Source organism: Equus asinus, unplaced genomic scaffold, assembly GCF_041296235.1.
Source record: "Equus asinus isolate D_3611 breed Donkey unplaced genomic scaffold, EquAss-T2T_v2 contig_97, whole genome shotgun sequence".
Lineage (NCBI taxonomy): Eukaryota > Metazoa > Chordata > Mammalia > Perissodactyla > Equidae > Equus > Equus asinus.
In genome coordinates, this window is record NW_027225552.1 from 2,750 (window position 1) to 13,557 (window position 10,808).

The 10,808-nt window shown below is 54.0% G+C and overlaps 1 long non-coding RNA gene across 1 annotated transcript; it reads left to right on the forward strand.

Moving 5' to 3' along the window:
* The first annotated feature begins 4,291 nt into the window (after nt 1-4,291).
* On the forward strand, nt 4,292-10,392 carry LOC139044517 (uncharacterized). Its single transcript, XR_011501475.1, has 4 exons — nt 4,292-4,372; nt 5,371-8,044; nt 9,335-9,605; nt 9,889-10,392. It is a non-coding gene; the product is annotated as an uncharacterized lncRNA (long non-coding RNA).
* Nucleotides 10,393-10,808: the final 416 nt, after the last annotated feature.

Consider the following 10,808-nt stretch of genomic DNA (forward strand, 5'->3'; position numbering starts at 1 on the left):
TCTACCCTCTAGAACTGAGAAAGAAGCGCAACAGAGGCTAGCTCAGGTGGCAATCTTTAAGCAAAAAAAATAAGATAAAAAAATACAATGGCGAGGAGACCCGGTCAAAAAGCAACCCTGAAAAAGGTACCCTCTGAAACTGAGGAAGCAGGGCAACAGTGCCTAGCTCAGGTGACAATCTTTAAGCAAAAGAAACACACAAGGGCGTGGGGAGCTGGCGAAAAGGCAACACTGAGAAATCCACCCTCTGAAACGGACGAAGATGGGCAACAGAGGCTACCTCAGGTGGCAATCGTTAAGCCAAAGAAACACACAAGGGTCTGGAGGCCTGGGGAAAAAGCAACACGGAGAAATCCACCCTCTGAAACTGAGGGACATGGGCAAAAGAAGCTAGCTCAGGTTGCAACCTTTAAGCAGAAAAAAAACACATGGGCGTGCAGACCTGGCAAAAAAGCAACAGTGAGAAATCTACCCTCTGAAACCGACGAAGATGGGCAACAGAGGCTAGCTCAGGTGGCAATTTTTAAGGAAAAATAAAAGGAAGTGCGTGGAGACCTGGGGAAAAAGCAACACGGAGAAATCTACCCTCTAGAACTGAGAAAGAAGCGCAACAGAGGCTAGCTCAGGTGGCAATCTTTAAGCAAAAAAAATAAGATAAAAAAATACAATGGCGAGGAGACCCGGTGAAAAAGCAACCCTGAAAAAGGTACCCTCTGAAACTGAGGAAGCAGGGCAACAGTGCCTAGCTCAGGTGACAATCTTTAAGCAAAAGAAACACACAAGGGCGTGGGGAGCTGGCGAAAAGGCAACACTGAGAAATCCACCCTCTGAAACGGACGAAGATGGGCAACAGAGGCTAGCTCAGGTGGCAATCTTTAAGCAAAAGAAACACACAAGGGCGTGGAGACCTGGGGAAAAAGCAACACGGAGAAATCCACCCTCTGAAACTGAGGAAGATGGGCAAGAGAGGCTACCTCAGGTGGCAATCCTTAAGCAAAAACAAAGCACAAAGGCGTGGAGCCCTGGGGACAAAGCAACCCTGAAATATCTACCCTCTGAAACTGAGGAACATGGGCAAGAGAGGCTAGCTCAGGTGGCACTCGTTAAGCAAAAACAAAACCCAAAGGCGTGGAGACCTGGGGAAAAAGCAACCCTGAAATATCTACCCTCTGAAACTGAGGAAGATGGGCAAGAGAGGCTGGCTTCAGGTGGCAATCGTTAAGCAAAAGAAACACACAAGGGCGTGGAGACCTGGGGAAAAAGCAACATTCAGAAATCCACCCTCTGAAACTGAGGAAGATGGGCAACAGAGGCTACCTCAGGTGGCAATCGTTAAGCCAAAGAAACACACAAGGGTCTGGAGACCTGGGGAAAAAGCAACACGGAGAAATCCACCCTCTGAAACTGAGGGACATGGGCAAAAGAAGCTAGCTCAGGTTGCAACCTTTAAGCAGAAAAAAAACACAAGGGCGTGCAGACCTGGCAAAAAAGCCACAGTGAGAAATCTACCCTCTGAAACCGACGAAGATGGACAACAGAGGCTAGCTCAGGTGGCAATTTTTAAGGAAAAATAAAAGGAAGTGCGTGGAGACCTGGGGAAAAAGCAACACGGAGAAATCTACCCTCTAGAACTGAGAAAGAAGCGCAACAGAGGCTAGCTCAGGTGGCAATCTTTAAGCAAAAAAAATAAGATAAAAAAATACAATGGCGAGGAGACCCGGTCAAAAAGCAACCCTGAAAAAGGTACCCTCTGAAACTGAGGAAGCAGGGCAACAGTGCCTAGCTCAGGTGACAATCTTTAAGCAAAAGAAACACACAAGGGCGTGGGGAGCTGGCGAAAAGGCAACACTGAGAAATCCACCCTCTGAAACGGACGAAGATGGGCAACAGAGGCTAGCTCAGGTGGCAATCGTTAAGCAAAAGAAACACACAAGGGCGTGGAGACCTGGGGAAAAAGCAACACGGAGAAATCCACCCTCTGAAACTGAGGAAGATGGGCAAGAGAGGCTACCTCAGGTGGCAATCCTTAAGCAAAAACAAAGCACAAAGGCGTGGAGCCCTGGGGACAAAGCAACCCTGAAATATCTACCCTCTGAAACTGAGGAACATGGGCAAGAGAGGCTAGCTCAGGTGGCAATCTTTAAGCAAAAGAAACACACAAGGGCGTGGAGACCTGGGGAAAAGGCAACACTGAGAAATCCACCCTCTGAAACGGACGAATATGGGCAACAGAGGCTAGCTCAGGTGGCAATCGTTAAGCAAAAACAAAACCCAAAGGCGTGGAGACCTGGGGAAAAAGCAACCCTGAAATATCTACCCTCTGAAACTGAGGAAGATGGGCAAGAGAGGCTGGCTTCAGGTGGCAATCGTTAAGCAAAAGAAACACACAAGGGCGTGGAGACCTGGGGAAAAAGCAACATTCAGAAATCCACCCTCTGAAACTGAGGAAGATGGGCAACAGAGGCTAGCTCAGGTGGCAATCGTTAAGCCAAAGAAACACACAAGGGTGTGGAGACCTGGGGAAAAAGCAACACGGAGAAATCCACCCTCTGAAACTGACGAACATGGGCAAAAGAAGCTAGCTCAGGTTGCAACCTTTAAGCAGAAAAAAAACACATGGGCGTGCAGACCTGGCAAAAAAGCAACAGTGAGAAATCTACCCTCTGAAACCGACGAAGATGGGCAACAGAGGCTAGCTCAGGTGGCAATCTTTAAGGAAAAATAAAAGGAAGTGCGTGGAGACCTGGGGAAAAAGCAACACGGAGAAATCTACCCTCTAGAACTGAGAAAGAAGCGCAACAGAGGCTAGCTCAGGTGGCAATCTTTAAGCAAAAAAAATAAGATAAAAAAATACAATGGCGAGGAGACCCGGTGAAAAAGCAACCCTGAAAAAGGTACCCTCTGAAACTGAGGAAGCAGGGCAACAGTGCCTAGCTCAGGTGACAATCTTTAAGCAAAAGAAACACACAAGGGCGTGGGGAGCTGGCGAAAAGGCAACACTGAGAAATCCACCCTCTGAAACGGACGAAGATGGGCAACAGTGGCTACCTCAGGTGGCAATCGTTAAGCCAAAGAAACACACAAGGGTGTGGAGACCTGGGGAAAAAGCAACACGGAGAAATCCACCCTCTGAAACTGAGGAACATGGGCAAAAGAAGCTAGCTCAGGTTGCAGCCTTCAAGCAGAAAAAAAAAAGACGCCAGGGCGTGGAGAGCTGGCGAAAAAGCAACACTGAGAAATCTACCCTCTGAAACCGAAGAAGATGGGCAACAGAGGCTAGCTCAGGTGGCAATCTTTAAGCAAAAAAAAAAAAAATAAAAAAATACAATGGCGAGGAGACCCGGTCAAAAAGCAACCCTGAAAAAGGTACCCTCTGAAACTGAGGAAGCAGCGCAACAGTGCCTAGCTCAGGTGACAATCTTTAAGCAAAAAAAAAAAACAAAAAACAAAAAACAAAAAACAAAACCCACAATGGAGTGGAGACCCGGGGGAAATCAACACTGAAAAATACAAAACGAATGGAAGACCAATAGACAGAGCAGGCACTTTCACCTGGGGTGGAGGAGGTACGCATGGATGACCGATAAGCGCATGAAAAGATGTGAGCTGTTCCCTGGAAAAGCAAGTGAGAAAATTAGAGGGAGACATTGTGGGGACACATGGGTGAGACTGCCTTCTTCCAAATACCGGAACAGGATCAAACTGCTAGTCAGGTCGCGGAGAAGCCAAGTCAGTCACTCACGCCTCACTGGTGGTGAAGGGAAACGGTATGGCCTCTGTGAAAAAGGGCGTGGCGGGTTCCAAAACTGACACGCCGCGGAAACAACCACCGAAAGTGGCAACCTACATAAGCCTTTGGTGTATCTTGCCTCCTAAGAGCGTCTGTATGTAGCTGGAGCCTTGGGTCGTTAAGGCTTCCACAGTGATCTGTGGTGGGTGGGTGGGGGGGGGGGGCCTTGGGCCTTGGGGGTCTCCGCTGGACCTCCAGGAAGTCAGCTTTTGTGGAGTCCCGTGAGTCCTTCCAGGGAGGGAGGCATCCAACCCGAGGGTGGTCTGGAGGGCACCACTCCCACCACTCCCGGGGGCTGGGGCGGGGGGCGGGGTGGGGGCTGCGGCCACGTTCCTGTTCATTCACACAGAATCCGGGGCATGAATGTTCTTAGCAGCTCTGTTCCACACAGCCCCACACTGGAAACCACACAGACGTCCTGCGAGTCCCATCCCTTGCTCATGTCGCCGGGGCTCCGGAGGAGGGCCACTCTGTAAAAGCGGCCGCCAGATGGCGCCCAACGACCGGCGCGGAGGGGTCAGCGGGAGGGAACCGGGTCACCAGCCAGCGAGAGTGCACAGCCTGAGCCCACCGCCGGGTCAGGTCTCTCTCTGTCTCTGTCTCTGTCTCTGTCTCTGTCTCTCTCTGTCTCTGTCTCTGTCTCTGTCTCTCTCTGTCTCTCTCTCTCTCTCTTTCTCTCTGGGCCCGCTTGGGGCGGCCGGGAGGTCACCACGTGAGGCCCCAGGGTGTCCACCTCGGAGCTCCCAGGCAGCACAGGGCAACCCTGGGCGCAGAAGGAGGTGTTGGAAAATCGGCGGGGAGGGGGGTGGGGTGGGTGGGCTTGCCAGGAAGGGGACAGACTCCCCACGTGACTTCTGGGCCGGGCCGGGCGCGGGGCTGCCGGCTGGCTGACGCGGACAGAGGTGGAAAAGTCCCCGGAGATGCCACGGGGCAGGCCGGGGCTGCCGGCCCCCGCTTCCCGGAGCGGCCCGAGCACTTCCCGGGCTCCCGGGAGGACTTAGAAAATCACGGCGGGGTGGGGGGTGGGGGTCGCTGTCAAACCGAAACCATGCACGTCATCAGAGAAGGACCGTGACGACGGAGGAATTGTCCGCAGTCTGTCAGGAATTGTGTGCAGCCTGTCACTTCCGGCCCAGAGGGTCTCTCTAAGGCAGACGGACAGACAGAGCCCACAAGTCGTAGAGGAAAGGACCGAGCCGCTTGGCCGCGGAAAAGTTTACAACACAAAACAGGTCTCCCTCCGCACGGGGCCACAGCAAAGCCCAAAGACGACACACGGGGGGGAGCATGGGTGCAGATGCACGTGTGGTGATAAGAATATGGATTTCAGCAGGGCTTCCCGTCCTCATCAACAAGCAGAAGCACCCAAATGGTGGGGGTTGGGGGGCAGAGACCTCACAGCCATTCCCTCCACAAATCGAGTTCCCCGGGACATCCTCACAGCGCCGTGCTGTGAGTGTGTGTGGGTGTTTAAAATGGAGTAAATGTGGACGTGGAACTGCTCCGTGAAACCAAAATAACAACAGTCGTAGATCTTCTTTGGTCATTTAGAAAATTCTTTTTTTTTTTTTTTTCCCCAGCGGTGCACGTATTTCCCTTCCAAAAAAGAAGAACGGGAAAGGAGATGTTAAAGGCAAGCAGAGAGAGGAAAACTGTTGCAAAACAAAAGCTGAGCTCCCGTCCGAGGGAGGCCTCCTCCATTGGAGGCCTAGGAAATCATTCTGACAAAATGGAGGATCTCTGTCTTTGGTGTCGATTCCCTCAGAGGTCAAGAGAAACCTTTTCCAATGTCTTTATCAGGAGGAGACTAGAAGTTAGAGAAAAGTATCCTTTCGGGAGTGAGAAAAACAAATTCTGATTTTGCATCAGCTTCCCTCCGATCTTGAAACTCATTGACTTGATTCCATTCTGTCGACGGAAATAATCCGGAACCAATCTATCCGTGAAAATCGGGGTGCGTTTATTCTGAGCTAAAATGTGAGGACTGTGGCCCGGGGCCTTTCTTCCCGAAGGAAGAGAGGGTGCCCGGGAAGTGGGGTGTACAGAGTGCTTCTAGACCCCCAGAGAGGACGTTTCACATAGGATCGAAAGGTCCCTTGGATGATAGTCGCGAGACTGCTCTGTCGGCACAGCGATCGACAGACACTGCTGGGTGGCAGGTCGGTTGTCTGGGCCTGGGTGGTCACAGGGGAGCCGGATGGTCAAAGGTGAGCGCAACCATCCGCTCCTAGCCTAAGGAAAGATGCCTCTCCTTAAGGAAAGGCCCGAGCACGGGGAAGCTGCTCCTTTCCCTTAAGGGCATTGGTTCTTGCCGTAGGAAATGTGTAAAGCGGATCTACGATGCGATGCGTGCTCGACGGCCACGTCAGGCCCTTTTCGAAAAACACTGTCAGGCCGAATTAGGCCGACACCCAATGGCTTCCTCATAGACTCCCATAGATCCTATCGCTCGCCATTTCTATCTGTCCACTCGTTCCAATTTTAGGCCACTTGACCACGAACAGGCCTTTTTCTCAGATTATTTTCCCCGTGAAACTTTGATCACCTTTTCACAGACAAAACGATCTTTACTTTTTAGGCCCTCTTGCCTGAAGGCAGCCATCTCACTTTCCTTGAACACAAAGATGTTTCCCATATTCACTTTTAGTGGCTTTTTGTTTTGTTTTGTTTTGTTTTGAGGACGATGAGCCCTGAGCTAACTGCTGCCAATCCTCCTCTTTTTGCCGAGGAAGGCTGGCCCTGAGCTCACCTCCGTGCCCATCTTCCTCTATTTCATATGTGGGACGCCTACCACCACGTGGCTCGCCCAGCGGTGCCACGTCCACCCCCGGGATCCGAACTGGCGAACCCCGGGCCGGCGAAGCGGAACAGGCACACTTAACCAGCGCGCCACCGGGCCGGCCTAGTGGCTTTCATCGCATTTGTTAAGTAGATTTTTTAACCCTCACGAACCTTAATTTTGGTGAAAACTAAGAAGCCAGCAATTAGGAACTGTCCTTCCCATGAGCATTCCGTCGCTTGGCCAATTTCTAAACACTTGGCCACTTTTAGAAACATGGGATTTCATAGGTTTATCTTTTCCTTCGCTTTATTTGATTTCATCTCACTTTAGTTTTTGGGTGAGGAAGATCGGCCCTCACAGAGCTAACGCCTGTTGCCAATCTTCCGTTTTTGTTTTCTTTTCCCCCCCTCCCGATTTTTCTCCCCCAATCCCCCCCATGACATAGTTGTCTATCTTAGTTGAGGGCCCTTCCAGTTGTGGCATGTGGGACGCCGCCTCCACACGGCCCGACGAGCGGTGCCGTGTCCGTGCCGTGCCCGGGATCTGAACCGGCAAAACCCTGGGCCGCCGAAGGGGAGCTTGTGAACTTAACCACTCGGCCACGGGGCCGCCCCCGTCCGTGGACTTTTTTATCACCTGATTTCACCTCGCAAAACTTCAAAGCTTCAAGTTATCAGAGAGGTTTGGGAAGTTGTTTTTATTAATTTAATTAATTTATTTTTCGAGGAAGACGAGCCCCGAGCTGACACCTGCTGCCAATTCTCCTCTTTTTGCCCCGGGAGAGTGGTCCCGAGCTAACATCCGTGCCCATCCCCCTCCCCTTGATAGGCGGGACGCTGACCACAGCGTGGCTCGCCAAGCGGCGCCACGTCCGCACCCTGGATCCGAACCTGCGAACCCCTGGCTGACAAAACGGAACGTGCGAACTTAACCGCTGTGCCGCCGGGCTGGCCCTTCGGGAAGTTATTTTCAGGACACGGGCCATAAACTAGAATCACCGCTACAGGTTTATCGGAGCGACATCAGCGTTCGTGGTGGATTGAGTCGTCCCCTCTGTCTCTCCCCTCCAGGGCACAACCAAAGGGACGTCTATCGACCCACCCACCAAGGATTCCCCCCCCCCCCCCCCGCACGGCACAGCAGGATGCCTGAGAGATCCACGCAGCCCTACAGCGGCAAGTCACATTCGCACAGTCAAAATTCAATGGCAGAGACAAAACGTTAAGGTCAGTGAGAGGGAAGAGAATAACCGGCCCAGGAGCAACGGTGTGAAGAACACGGAGAAGACGGGTCCTAGACGCCGGGGTCCCCGGAGCAGCGATTTCATCAGAGGCCCGCAAACGTCCACGATCTCCACACCACGTTTATGGCCGACTGCGTGCGTGGGTCCTTTGGAATCGACCAGGCTACCGTCCGGGCCACTTTGGGACATCGTGTCCAGCTGCCCCGAGCGGTGGAGCTGTCGTTCAAGTGTAAGATGGGGCCCGTCCGGGGAGAGAATGGGGACGGGGAAAGGGAGGCCGCGGGAAGTCACAGAGTCTGAGGTGTTCGGGGGAGACTGACTCTTCTGAAGTGGAGGTGGTAGAAGGAGAGCAGCAGGATTTTTGGATTTTTGTTCCCTCTGTTAGGTATCTGGGTCCGGAGGAGAGTGGGGCGGGGGGGGGGGGGCGGGTGGTGGTGGTGGTGGTGGGTGTGAGGCTGAGGCGGGGCTGGTGTTTCCTTTCCGAGTCAGGTGGAAGAGCTCCTCCAGTGGAGGTTTTTAGACAAGGGGTCTGGTCTGGCAGGATGGGAGGTTGCGGGTTGAGCCACAGGGGAATCTGTCGTAGCTCAGACTCGGGCCTTTGAAGAAATAGACAGAGAGAGGAGTTTTGCTCTGTCTGTCACCGCAGCCGGCACCTCAGGAGCAACAACAGGAGGCTTCCCGAATGAGTGAAGGGGCAGGAGCCAGCGTGCCCCGTGCCTCTCTCAGCCCTGCGCCGGCAGGGAAGGAAGCAGGCAGGCAGGCCTCAGGGCTACTCCCGTCCTACTGCCCGGTGGTCCCTGTCCCGGCCCCGCCCCCACTCTCCCCCTGACCCTCACCGCTCCCCAGCCCTCTTCTCAGCCAGAGAGGCGATGGGGGGGGGGCGGTGCGGTCCCAGAACAAGTTTCCTCTCATCCGCCATCATCTTGCCACCCTGACGACTTGGCCTGAGATCCGGCCTAGGCTGTACCCGTGTGTGGTTTTCCTGTGGACAAGGGGGCCGGTTCACCATTTCGGAAGAAACCCCTAGCCTTCCACTGCCGAGTCGCCAGCCTGGGAGGGGGGAGGGGGGAGGGGGGAGGGGAGGTCAGGCCCATTCATTCCGATGGGCCTGGCGTCAGGGCTTCATTCAAGTGCAGGAAGCTCTCTCCCATGGCCTCGGGCTTTTTTCCATTGAACGGCTTTCTTCAATTCCCCCACCCTTAGGCCGCAGTCCACCAAGGGCCGGGAGGCAGGGAGGGGAGATGTTGGGGCAGGGTGGCTGTCTGAGAAACTCGCCTCATCTGGGGCAGAAAGAGTGCCCCCCTCCTTTCTCTAACCCTACTAGACTGCTTGAGGATCACGGACGGTTTGGCTCATCGATGAGCCCTGCGTTATGGGCCCGGCAAGCAAACTCCTAACGGGCAACCCGCCGCTCTAGGCGTGTGTGGGTTTTTTGATCTTTCACCTTCAAGTTCGCACGACATCGGTCCGTGTCCCCCGCCCCGGCTTCCCATGGGAAATCCTCCGTCTCTTTCCACAGACTCACTGGCGACTTCACACAGTGCCTGCCTCCTCCTCCTTAGGAAGGAAGGAAGGAAGGAAGGAAGGAAGGAAGGAAGGAAGGAAGGAAGGAAGGAAGGGAGGGGCTGACCCCGTGGCCGAGCGGTTGAGTTTGCACGCTCCGCTTCAGCGGCCCGGGGCTTGGAAGGTTCGGATCCTGGGCTCGGACACGGCACCGCTCATCAAACCACGCTGAGGTGGCGTCCCACACGGCAGAACCAGAGGGACCCTCAAAGAGAATATAGAACTAGGTACTGGGGTGCTCTGGGGAGAAGAAGAAGAAGGAGGAGGAATAAAAAGAAAAGAAAAGATTGGCAATGAGCTCGGGTGCCAGTCTTTAAAAAAAAAAAAAAAAAGAGGAAGAAAGATGGACAAACAGGAACGAATCCCACTGACGGCACCTCCAAATGGTGGGGGGCAGGGGGGTGGGGGGGGTGGGGAGTGGCATCATCGGGCCAAGGGTGACTCTAAGCGTGATCCCGCGGTTGTGTTATTTGACATTTTATCGAATCGATTTATTATTTTATTTTTGAGGAAGATGAGCCCTGAGCGAACATCTGCCACCAATCCTCCTCTGTCGGCCGAGGAAGACTGGCCCTGAGCTGACATCCGTGCCCATCCCCCTCTACTTTCCAGGTGGGACGCCTGCCACAGCGTGGCTCGCCAAGCGGTGCCGGGTCCTGCGCCCGGGATCCGGACCGGCGAACCCGGGGCCGGCGGAGCAGAACGTGCGAACTTCACCGCCGCGCCACCGGGCCGGCCCCCGGAGTTGTTTTGAAAATCCAGTAAGGGGCTGGCCCCGTGGCCGAGTGGTTAAGTTCGCGCGCTCCGCTGCAGGCAGCCCAGTGTTTCATCGGTTCGTTCGGATCCCGGGCGCGGACACGGCACTGCTCATCAAACCACGCTGAGGCGGCGTCCCACATACCACCGCTAGAAGGACCCACCGCGAAGAACACACAACTACGTACCGGGGGGCTTTGGGGAGAAAAAGGAAAGACAAAAAATAAAATCTTCCAAACTCCAATAAAACTTTGAGTGAAGACGACGAGGAGGATGCGAAACGTATCTCACGCCTCCGAGCCGAGCCGTCCGTTTAGGTTTAGGAAGGGGGACGAGGACCCTTTGTAAGCGACATCCCTTTTTAAGCACCATTCTAAACCACAGAACAGAACTCCCTCTCCTCGACCCGGAGCGAGGAGGTTCCTGGGTGTGTCAGAGAGGGTCACGTCCTCTGCAGCACGAACGAACCGCCAGGGTTCGGCCACGGGAAAGAATTTCTTCCTCTCCAGGGGGACTAAAAGTCACCGACGGCAGCGGGCGTAGGTGCTATCCTTCCCGTCCAGGAAAGGCAGGGAGAACTTCAGCCGTGAAGAGAAGGAGGTCTTCCTCACTCCCCGTTTTGGGAGGGCCCCTTTGGCAGGGGAGTTTTGTCTCCTGATTTCAAGTCAGGAAGA